The sequence below is a fragment of the Coenobita brevimanus genome, chromosome 13 (assembly GCF_032717465.1).
Source record: "Coenobita brevimanus isolate Jiangsu-jjx chromosome 13, ASM3271746v2, whole genome shotgun sequence".
Taxonomy (NCBI): Eukaryota; Metazoa; Arthropoda; class Malacostraca; order Decapoda; family Coenobitidae; genus Coenobita; species Coenobita brevimanus.
Window position 1 is genome coordinate 42,891,365 of NC_136966.1, and position 12,750 is coordinate 42,904,114.

Sequence of the window (12,750 nt, forward strand, 5' to 3'; positions counted from 1 at the left end):
GATATGAGGGTGTGAAGGAAGATGTGAGGGAGGATATGAGGGTGTGAAGGAAGGTGTGAGGGAGGATATGAGGGTGTGAAGGAAGGTGTGAGGGAGGATATGAGGGTGTGAAGGAAGGTGTGAGGGAGGATATGAGGGTGTGAAGGAAGGTGTGAGGGAGGATATGAGGGTGTGAAGGAAGGTGTGAGGGTATGAAGGAAGGTGTGAGGGAGGATATGAGGGTATGAAGGAAGGTGTGAGGGAGGATATGAGGGTGTGAAGGAAGGTGTGAGGGAGGATATGAGGGTGTGAAGGAAGGTGTGAGGGAGGATATGAGGGTGTGAAGGAAGGTGTGAGGGAGGATATGAGGGTATAAAGGAAGGTGTGAGGGAGGATATGAGGGTGTGAAGGAAAGTGTGAGGGAGGATATGAGGGTGTGAAGGAGGGTGTGAAGGAGGGTGTGAGGGAGGATATGAGCGTGTGAAGGAAGGTGTGAGGGAGGATATGAGGGTGTGAAGGAAGGTGTCGGGGTGTGAGGGAGGATATGGAGGTATGAGGGATGATGTGGGGTGTGAGGGAGGATATGGAGGTGTGAGGGAAGGTGTGGGGTGTGAGGGAGGATATGGAGGTGTGAGGGAAGGTGTGGGGTGTGAGGGAGGATGTGGAGGTGTGAGGGAAGGTGTGGGGTGTGAGGAAGGATATGTAGGTGTGAGGGAAGGTGTGGGGTGTGAGGGGGGATATGGCGGTGTGAGGGTAGGTGTGTGGGTGTGACGGTAGGTGTGGGGTGTGAGGGAAGGTGTGGGGGTGCGATGGAAAGCTTGTAGTGTGAGGGAAGGTGTGGGGGTGTGATGTAAGGTGTAGGGGCGTGAGGGAACCTGCTGCTATATTATAGGGTTATACGAGTCCGCACTTCTTCCCCCTCTTCGTTTTCCCTTATTATAAATGTTAAATTTGAGTCTACCCTTTTATACATTTTCTGTTACTTAAGCCAACTGACGTCACACACAAGCCACGCCTCCCTGAGCCCTGATGGATAGTGATCCGATTTGGTATTAGTAGACTTAGGGCAGCAGTGCTAAATTTTGCCACTAAGCTACGGGAAAACATGCTACAAAAGGACGAAAATCTCGGGCGTATCAAGGAGGATAAGGCATAGATGTGTGGAACAAGCGCGTTCGTCGACCATGTGACTTGCTTCACATCATGGAACTCAAAGGGGGTGAAGAAATAGGCGAGGTGAACAAAGAAATGTGATCAGCTGAAATTACTCGTATGCTGGACGGTCAGGTTGAGGAGGAAAGTATTGTCTGTGAAAATGGGTGTTGTAAGATTAGTGGTATGGGAGCCGTTGTTTTGTGTGTGTGTGTGTGTGTGTGTGTGTGTGTGTGTGTGTGTGTGTTTAACCCTCCAAGAGTTAGAGTGTCAAGGGGGCGCGGAGACAAAGAAACGGGTGGAGCGAACTAGAACTGCGAGTGGGTGAGATATCATGAGAGTATATCCTGAGACAGTGGATGCTGTAGGATTAATGGTTTGAATGCAGTGAAAGTTTTCCCCCAACAAGATACACTTGCGTTTGTCTCATTTACCTGGTTTTGCGACCCACGTGAAAATTTTTGATACTTTGAAACATCGCTGGGCCCGGATTCACAAACAAGCTTGCAGTGAAATCCCTGTTGTAACTGTGATTTTTTTTTTTTTTTTTTTGAGGGGGGGGAGGGGGGGGAGGAAAGGGAAAGGAAAGCACAGTGAAAAAAAAAAAAAATCTGTTGTTCATAGTCTTCATTTAAAAACTGATCTCAGTTACAGAACAGGGCAATTATTGCATCTTTCTTTCCATCTGACTTTGGACTTACAATAAGGAATGCCTATTTTTTCTACTCCTGACCTCTTCGTATACTCAGAGCTGACAAATGTTGGAGATGAAGCATATAGTTAGAAAAGTAACCTCTCTATTAACCTTTTCGTTATCGTGGACGCACTTGGTATTAATTATATGCAGCACCATAAGGGCTAGGTTAACCGAGATCGTTTCCAATTTTTTGACTGACAGAATTATTCCTCATGGATAAACAAATTCTTCTTGCTGTAGTCTAAATACATTTGCATGTGTCAGAAGATGAAAAAAGGATTAACAGGGCTAACAAGTACATCTGGAGGAAATGTGCGCTATTAAGGAACAGTCTAATAAAAACATAATTGAAAATTACTCCTATTTATTACTGATTTTCTTCACTTGTTTGCCCTACATTCCAAAAAAAAAAAAAATCCGGCCAGGTTCCTTTGCACTGTCTCGAAAGGACATCAGAAGTGTAATAAAATCTTACTAAAGTGAATAATGGATGGCTGGGTAGAAATCACGCTCCATTAGTTCATTTACGTAGCCATGAAATTGTGTAAAAAGAAAGAAACGAAAGAGATCTTGCTACACTAATAATCAGTAATGAAGTAGGTTGAACCCTCTCTTCACTCGTTTGGATTCCAGGAAGTGCAAAGGAATTACTGACCTGAACTGCTCAGTTGCTGGAAACAATATTTCCACTTTAATCACGAAACTCTTAACAGATTATTAGTAAAACTTTGTTGGACTGCAGAGATCGCATGACTTGGTTTCGAAAGTAGTTGCTTGCAGTCTTGTTTTTTTTCGTCATGAAGTGTGACTATTTATTTCCGCAGCTGTACATACCTCTCTCTTTCTGATTATTAAAAAAAAAAAAAAATGATAGAGAGAAGGTAGTCGTTAACTGCTCATTAAGATGACTCGTCAGACTGAAGTTAACAGTCTTCGCCAACCCTTTCACTGAGGATTTTCTCTTTTACTTACAGAGCTTAATCTCTGAATACGATAGGCATTTCTGTTCTATTTTAGTAATACTAGTTCCAGATCATTTTTTTCATTCATTCATTCATTGCCAGACGCCATGTATCCCAAACGAGGTGGCCAACGGCTTAGAGTAAATTGTTTTACAGGGAGGGGCACTAATCCTCCACCAACCCCACTTGACAAGTAAAGAGTCGCCTACAGGGAAGGGGTTTCGACCACCTCTCACAAGCTGAAATGAAGCTGCCTAGATATAACAAGATTAATACAAAAGTCAGCATACCGTTTAGGTTGCAACAATATTCATCAATCTGGCTTCTGTCAGTCAGTTTTACAGGACTCAGCCTCTCGAGTACAATGGCGCTTTTTATGTTTTATTCTTGAAACCACCAAACGATTTTATTTGCCTTTGGAAGGACATCCAATAGTTGAAAGGTTGATCGAAAATTTATTCATAAAACTGACTGAAATCGTCCAGAGTTATCAAGAACAAACTATTAAAAAATCATCATAGTGAAGTACTTAACCACTTGTGCCCAGTGACGTCTTTCTCACATTGTTCTGAACACTAGCAATCCCTCAATTATCCAGACACTCTGTACCCGGTAATGCATCATATACGGACGTTAGGCCTTGGGTCTATTAGATTCGTATCCAAATTTATTTGTCCATAACCGGACATAAAAGTTCTGGCTTCAGCGACCAGCCAGCCTACAAAGTAAAAAAAGCCCATTGTGTGGCTCATCAGCCTCTCCGCCCATGTGCGGGCAATATACTGTAACCCACAAGCAAAGAAAACAAGGCTCTCTGGCTCCCTACCAAATGGTCAAATCCCCTGGTCACCCCAATCACTGGAAACATACCGGCAGTGTACAAGGAAAACAGACATAACCCACAAGCTGTGCAAGAATGGCTGTTAGGCTTCCTACAGAATGGTCGAAATCCCACTGCCACCCCAATCACCAATAACATTCTGGCAGTGCACGAGGAAGACAAAACATAACCCACATGCTGAGCAAGAATGGCTGTCCAGCTCCATTCTGAATGGTCGAAATCCCCTGGCCACCCGGATTAGTCAGAAACTCCCAGCCACACACTGAAATCCACCTCTTACCGAATGGTCATAGTTGCATCGCCATCCAGATTACTCAGCCACTCTTTAGGCCTGTGATGTACGGGGACCCAGTGTTTCTGTTACGTTATGACATTTGCCCGGGTGAGAGAAAAGGACCCTTGCACTCATAGGTCAGTGTGCCACTTTTTGTTTTCTTGCTCATAGCCAAGCATAAGTAGAGACATAGCAATGCTGTACACTCCCCAGTGGTACCGTACCTCAGTTCCCACCTTTGTCTTTCTGCGTGTGGATGTGCTTGACTGAAGTTAAACAATGGCTTCTTCCACTGTTGCGTTTGTGATGGTGACCTACCCTCTGCAGGCCTTAAAGCCCCTCTGTGGTGTTTTCGTGTGTGTGATGATGGCCCTACCTTCTTCCGAGAAATTCAAGAAGAGGGTTTTGACTCTGGAGAAGAAGTGTGAGATATTGGGCATGGTTGACACAAGCTGGCCAACATCACACATTTTGCATAAGTATGACTTGGCTTGTTCAACTTTGTTTGATATCAAGCAATCACGGGAAAAGCTGACTCAGTATGGGCAGGACTATGGCGATACCATTCGCAAAGGTGACCGAAAGGTACTCTCCCAGCCTCACCATACCAGCATTGACCAGTCGACTTTGGTTTGGTTCTGCCAGTAACAAGGTGCCGGCATGTGTGTGCATGGGACTGAGTTGAAGGCTGCAGCCAAGAAGAATGTACACTTCAAGGCATCTGAGGGTTGGCTCTTTCAGTTCAAACTTCGATGTGGATTTACTGGCCGTAAAGCACATGGTGAGGCTTTGGACACAGCAGTGAAGGATGTTGAGCCATTAAGCCAGAAAGTGCAGCACCTGAACGAGAGGGAGGGCCTTGCTCATGGTCAGTTGTACAGTGCTAATGAACCTGGCCTTTTCTTCCACTCCTTGCCCACCAACACCCTGGCAGAAGAGATGGAAAGGACTGTGCCTGGGCGGAAGCTGTCCAAACAACGGGTCTCGGTATTGTGCTGTGCCAATGCTAACTGGGACTACTTCAAACCCATTATTGTTGGATGTGCGAAACAGCCACGCTGTCTCCGTGGGTTGATGGATAGCCTGTCTGTTGTTTGGTACCATTCTGTGAAGGCCTGGTTTACTGCAAAGATCTTCAGAGATTGGTTCCACTGAGACTCTGTCAAGGAGGTTATCTGTTATCAAATGGAGGTACTTCATATCTCTCATGGCCATGTGAAAGCTATCCTGATCCTCAACAATGCCCCTGTGCACCCACCAGAGAAGGATTTGGCTGCTGATGACAGCCTTATTAGGTGCATGTTCCTTCCACCAAGTACAACTGCTTTTATTCATCCAATTGACCAAATTGTTATCGTGGCAGCCAAGATACTGTACCGTCGGAGGTTCCTCGATGAGGTGATGGTAGTGCTTGAGGACGGGGGAGGGGTCAGTACACATGGGGAGCTGACCTAGGAGTATCTGCGACATTACATCAAGTCTAGGATATTCAACTGGACCAATGCTTGGAAGGAAGTCTCAACCATAACCTTGGAAAGTGGTTGGTTTGAAGGATTTGACATAGACAATTTCCACCACGGGCTACAAAACGCAGGTGAGGATGTGGACATCAGCGACATGAGGGATTGGTTTGATGACGACGGCAGTGATCCGGGTTTTCACACGTTGTCTGATGAGGAGATTGCTGCTGCTGTCTCAGCAGGGCAGGCAGAGGAAAGCGGCAACGACGAGGACCCTGACTCTGGCCACCCCGCCACTCCATCACTTACTCATCTTGGTGCACTGCGGGCCAGCATTGGGCAGGTGCTCGAATATGCCAAGCATTCTTATCGCGACGGGGAGCTGGTGCCACTCAAGCTGCTGATGGATCTGCGGGCAGTCAGGGATGCTGTTATCCTCTGAAAAATTGCTGCACCTATTGTCAGACGAAGATCAACTACTTCTTCAAGCCCACCTTCCCTGCTAGTGCCAGCCCCTTCTCCCCATCACGACCACCAACACCCACTTGACCCCAGTCTTCACTCGTGGACTCACAACCAAGCACATCGACAGCCATTGTGTTTCTATCAGATGTGAGTTTGCGGCTGTCTTCAGAGAGTCCTGAGGTGGGCAGGGCTCCATCACCTTGCTGCACATCCCTGCTCATCTGCCTGCTTCAGCAGATGGAGGAGGAAGAGGAGGAGGAGGAGGAGGAGGAGGAGGAGTTCTTTCACCTTTGCTAAGTGGCTGTGTTAGCCACTAGACCACATAGGATACCTGTAGACCTGTTGCAGCTTGGCGGGCTACGACACCTATCTGCCGTTCACCGAGTGGTAAGTGGACTGTGCTCTCTTTTTAATAACCTTAATTGTTTATCCATTGATGTCTTAGTGTTTAGGATTATATTGCATATTGCAATGTGTGTTTTGATGTCTAAAAACAGCCGAAAGACAACAGAACACTGCCAAAAATAGTTGTACTGTGGATATAGGTAGTTTTTTCTGTTTTTAGTTGTTTATGCAGAGTTTTCTTAGTGTTTAGGATTATATTGCATAATGCAATGTGTGTTTTGATGTCTAAAAACAGCCAAAAGACCGCAGAACATTGCCAAAATTAGAAGGGGCACTGTGAATATTGGTATTTGTGTGTGTGTGTGTGTGTGTGTGTGTGTGTGTGTGTGTGTGTGTGTGTGTGTGTGTGTGTGTGTGTGTGTGTGTGTGTGTGTGTGTGTGTGTGTGTGTGTGTGTGTGTGTGTGTGTGTGTGTGTGTGTGTGTGTGTGTGTGTGTGTGTGTGTGTGTGTGTGTGTGTGTGTGTGTGTGTGTGTGTGTGTGTGTGTGTGTGTGTGTGTGTGTGTGTGTGTGTGTGTGTGTGTGTGTGTGTGTGTGTGTGTGTGTGTGTGTGTGTGTGTGTGTGTGTGTGTGTGTGTGTGTGTGTGTGTGTGTGTGTGTGTGTGTGTGTGTGTGTGTGTGTGTGTGTGTGTGTGTGTGTGTGTGTGTGTGTGTGTGTGTGTGTGTGTGTGTGTGTGTGTGTGTGTGTGTGTGTGTGTGTGTGTGTGTGTGTGTGTGTGTGTGTGTGTGTGTGTGTGTGTGTGTGTGTGTGTGTGTGTGTGTGTGTGTGTGTGTGTGTGTGTGTGTGTGTGTGTGTGTGTGTGTGTGTGTGTGTGTGTGTGTGTGTGTGTGTGTGTGTGTGTGTGTGTGTGTGTGTGTGTGTGTGTGTGTGTGTGTGTGTGTGTGTGTGTGTGTGTGTGTGTGTGTTTATGCATTGTTTTCTTAGTGTTTAGGATTATATTGCAGATTCCAATGTGAGTTTTGATGTCTAAAAAGAGCCAAAAGACCCCAGAACACTGCCACAATTAAGAGGGGTACTGTACATATTGGTAGGATTGTGCATATTGATAGTTTTTTTTTGTTTATGCATTGTTTTCTTAATGTTTAGGATAATGTTCCATAATCCAATGTATGTTTTGAAGTGTAAAAACAGCCGAAAGACCGCAGAACACTACCAAAATTAGGAGGGGTATTGTACATATTCAGTAGGTTGGGCATAGGCAGTTGGTTGGGTATTGGTAGGGTATGGGTACAGTAGAGGATATTGCTTCATATCCGGACATTGCCCGTATCCGGTTATGCCTTTGGCTCTACTGTGTCAGATAATCGAGGGATGACAGTATTTTATTCAGTTATGGGGACAGTTTTCGAACTGGAGGAACTAGATATAGCACTGATTAACCCTTTCACTAACAGGGAACCTTAAGTTGAAGACATCATTTGAAAACAAGCATATAATTAAAATTATATCCTCAGACCAAAAGGATTAAGAAGCTTTTAGACTGAAGGAGTACGGTTTATCCCCAGGACCTATCCAAGTGACCACTCGATGACTCCAGTGCTAGGGTGCGAAATGGAGCGTAGTGGTCATAGCCTTCATTGTGGTGGTTTATTGACAATTGGGATCCACTTTGAGTACTCCAGCTGTGAGGAGAGTACATGTTCTTTGTGTAATGTTTTCTGTTGTGTGACTTGCTTGTATATTGGTTTCTTTGTCCTGAGTTTTCATGTACTGAGTGTGAGCTTCGAAATGTATGTGAAGTGCTGAACCTTTGATTGTGAACAGGATTCTTTGACTTTGTTGGCTGAATCGTTGTCCAAGCTGGAGTCATCAGGGATGGCTTCATGTTTTTTAACCTGTTTGTTCCCATCACCTTATGCCTGTGGGTCCTGTCGTTGTTATTACCTTGTGAAATATCAGTGACGCTGAGTTCGGGCTTCAGAGTCACGGAATTGATCCATCCCCAGGTGTTCTTCATCTTGACACGGTTAGTGGACTGTGAGCGAGGTCCAGCAACTTGGTTAAATCTGTTGTTCGTCTGGCCAAACTGATTTCTAAATAGTCCGAATCCATTACTGACCTGTCCAAAACCATTATCGACCTGTCCAAATGCATTGCCAAACTGACCGAATCCGTTTCCAGCCTGACCATTGTCAAACTGACCAAATCCATTCCCAGGTAATCCAGGTTGTGCATTGTCGAACACTCCAAAACTGTTTCCTGTGGGTTGTGACGGTGGAAGTGGTGTTGGCTGTGGTGAGAATGGAGGCAGCACTGGTCGTCTGGATCCTGATGCCCAATACCATTTGTCGCCGATGAAGTAACTGCCCAGTGTGGTGGTTATGGGGGTGGGAAATGTGGTGGTAGTTGTGGTTGAACTGGTTGTGGTGTTGGTAACTGTAACGAAAGTAAAGTACAGAACCAAATAACTACTCCAAGTTTATTCCTAAGCGTGACATTCTTCATATATGTGAATTTTTTGATAATAAAATCAGTCTTGTTCCTGTATGAACTAACAACTTATATTTCAAGGCCATAATAGTCTGGTTACGTTATAGATTGCGGTATATGGTTAACTTACATCAACATTTCCACATTCTTGTCTAGCTAAGATAAATCAACCACATTATGTTTTTTCCTTTATATTTAATAGTAGGCCTATATTTCTTTTAAAATGTAGTGATTTAATTTGTCTTTCCTCACATAGGATTTTAGAATCAAGTGACTATATTCTCGTCGGTTTAGAAGGCTCTCTAGTGCCTCATCCATACCAATTTATTTCTCTATAATTATGACTCCTTAATATTTTATTGTATGCTAATTATGCAAACTTATGCGAACTATGTCCAAATTAAATTATATAAATAACGTAAAACAATACTGAGTTTAATATGCAAAATAAATTGCTCAGGATTAGGTGTTAGTAAGTCTCCTAACCCTACGAAAACACGGGCCTGGATCTAAGACAGCCTGATAAGTATATGGTAACTGCATTTTTTTTTTTTTACCTGGGATAAATGTAGTGATGAAAGGTTCCGTAGTTGTGGCGTTTGGTATAGTGGTAGTTTCCTGCGTGGTGATAGGGAGTCGTGTGGTGGTAGGAGCTTGTGTGGTAGTTACAGGTGTTGTGGAAGATGGTGGCTGTGTGGTGGTAGGCGTTTGTGTGGTAGTAGGAGGGACAGTGGTAGCTGTTTGTCTATCATCACCATCTTCACCATCACCACCTTCATATTCCTCTCCATAATCTCCCTCCCCTGCACCTCCACTCTGCTCCCCTGTGCCTCCTCCTTCTCCGGTCGCCCCTTCTTCAGCCCCTCCTTCTCCGGTCGCCCCTCCTTCAGCCCCTCCTTCTCCTGTCGCCCCTCCTTCAGCCCCTCCTTCTCCGGTCGCCCCTCCTTCAGCCCCTCCTTCTCCCCCTCCTTCTCCTGTCGCCCCTTCTTCAGCCCCTTCTTCCCCGGTCGCCCCTCCTTCATCCCCTCCTCCAGTGTCTGTGCCTTCTTCATAGTCATTATAATACTCTCCATCGGCTCCGTTCCCATCTTGGCCTCCTGTCTGAGCACCTGTGAAGAAAAAGAAGGCTTAGCAGGGGCCGGATTTAGACATGGTGAGGCCCTAAGCCTTGGGTAGCCGTTGAGGGCCCTTTTGGCCTTTTGGCAATAGTTAACACAGAATAAGGCTGTGTAACAACTGAATGTGACAAGAATGCTCCCAAGATGCATAACAAATCCGCGCAGAGTGGGTAAAGTAGGTTAAATCATTACTCACCTATAAATTACAATAAAACTGAAACATTTGTAAAAAATCAGATTTTGAGAGGCTCCTTCAAGCTGTGAAGCCCTAAGCTGTAGCTTGCGTAGCTTATGCCTAAACCCAGCATTAAGCTAGGCATTAGTTTAATGCATTTTGACTGCAGAACGGTCATTAACCCTTTCATGGAAAGTCGTATTGTGAAATACAAGGTGTCCTGCAAACATGTGAAAAACTTTAGGTTATTCTTTGGCTAAGTTACGAAAAGAAATGCAATATCAACATGCGTCCAGATCTTAGCACAAACAGAGCTACAATTACTGACGAACTTACGAGTGAACTGTGAGGGAGACCACTTTCACTTAAAAGGTCACCAGTAATTTTAGCTCCATTATGGCTTAAGAAATAGGCCCACGTTGGAATAATATTTTTAGAAATTAGCGAACAACTAACCTCCTTATGTTTCTTACCTATCTCGTAGGCCATCCTGTAGTTTCTTGTTGCATTTTTGATCGACTCAGCCTACGGGAAAAGTGTAAATCACATAATCTTTTAATTCATAATAGCGAGAAATTTGGCAAAACATGAAATAGCCAGGAACTTCTACTTCCTTGAGAGGTAACAGGAGGCATATGACAGAAGCTGCCAACTCAGTTTTTTTTTTTTTTTTTTTTTATGTGTTCGACTCTGGGCAAAGGCTTCAGGGCCTATATCTTGGGGGCAGTAGCCTATCCCAAGGCCTAGTAGTCCTCCTACACCTCCACATGTCACCACTTCGGCGCTAACACCCACCGTCCATATTGAATACATGCTAGGGCTGTCTCATACAGGACTGGTGTATTGGTATTAGCGGGGGTATTTTTACGACATGTCGGCGGGTCATCTGGTAGATCAGGAAAGTCTGCTTTTTATGAAATTCAAATCCTAATACTGTCCCCTGCTCCAGCCAGGATTCGAACCTGGGTCCATGAGGACTGCAAGCCGCCTCTCTACCGATTCAGCCACAGCCTCCCCCACCACCAACCTTTCGGTTACGCTTTGCCTGATATATATTTTTTTTTCCGTGTTCTATCTATCTTTCTTTCTTTTTTGAGAGGTTTGTCATACTAAACATCCAAAACCACCGTTGGAAAGCTCAAGAAATTCTGCTGCCAGAAGAAGTCCTTAATTCGTAAAGTCGTCAGCAGAGTTCCAACCTACTAATCAGAATATATTTACGTAAATCTTTCTGTATTCACTTTGCAAGAAGATAATCATGGCGTCGTCTTTTCAGCTTGTTCTGTAGTTTGTAGAACACAACAGAACTTTTAGTAAACCAGTAATGTATGGTGTATACTAATGAATTTTTGGGAGGGAAGCCGACCAAGTGAATGTATATTCAAGATGCAATATAAATACAGTATGTATTTGCATTTCCCTTCCAAAATAATTATAGTGGTAAAAGGAAAAGAGTTAAGGCAGAAAGTCGGTTTTTGATGCCACTGTCTTTCCTTAGAATATGGCCTGCAACAGTCAGAGGTAAACCCAGGCCTCCAGTTACATTGCTGACTGAATTGGTACTAGGCGGATACACACAGTCCACTAATCTGACTGACCCAAGAATCGTTATTTTGTAAGGACAAGAACGCAGAATTGTCTAGTGACTGTGAGGGACTGCCAGGAGATGGAATGATGGTTAATGATAGCACCGTTTACAGGTAAGAGCCTTTGTTTTCTTGGAGGTAGCGTTTCGCTCACTACAGGACTTCTTCAGGTGTCTAAGTTAGCGACGCGTTACCTCTGAGAAAATAATGACCCTTACCTCTAAATGTTGCTTTAATTAATCAATCTGGCAAGCATACTGGCCCTAATAACAGAAGAAATAATGGAAGGCAACTTCCACAGTGACTGGCGATCGTTCAAATGTTAATCAATAAAGCATCTACTCCTCTGTTCCTGCTTCCACAGATTCCTTTACAGTGATGTAGGCGAGCGCACAAATCATTAACAAGATCATTATCAAAAAAATTATCCGTGAATACTTCGCAAGCTCTGAACCTCCCCAGTGTAGCTTTCCTCGGTGGGGATTCTGTTCGTTGAGATGTAGACAAATAAACAGCAGTAGCAACCGTCCATAGAATACAACCCTTGCCCTGGGGCAAGATTCACGAACAAACATAATATGAATCTTCTGTCGTAAATAGAGTTTTTTTCTTTTTGCTGCAACAACAAGAATGACTAAGGGAGCATAGCAGCGGCTCACCCCAACTTTTTAAATATGACCCACCACCTTGACCTTTGGCCGGGCTGCACTCAAACACAATTACTTCTTCCCAGTGTCACACTCAGTGCCAAGTTTGATCCACATTCGATCACGTACTCTTGGGATATTTTGCGAACATGCATACATAATACATACATACATACCTTGTCAACATTTATACATACATACACAAAAACTGCGTAATATCTATACCTTCTGCTTCTCTAAGAGGCATAATATTCTGAAGATACTTTTCCTTGTCCTTCCAGCAAAGCAGAATAACTCAGTCATTTTTCTTTCGTCACTACGATTGATTTGATTCGGTTTTGCAAAATCGAAAAGAGGAAATAGATAAAAAGAACTCAGAGAACACAACAACTCCGGCCTCGAACATTGACACTGAACTGAAACCTTTGTTCGATCTACACATGGAACCACTTCTTCCCAGATTCATGCAGGATGTATGTGCCAGTTTTGATCCAGATCGGACCTGACATTCATAAGATAAAGACAAACATAGTTTAAAGCATACATATTAACGCCATCAC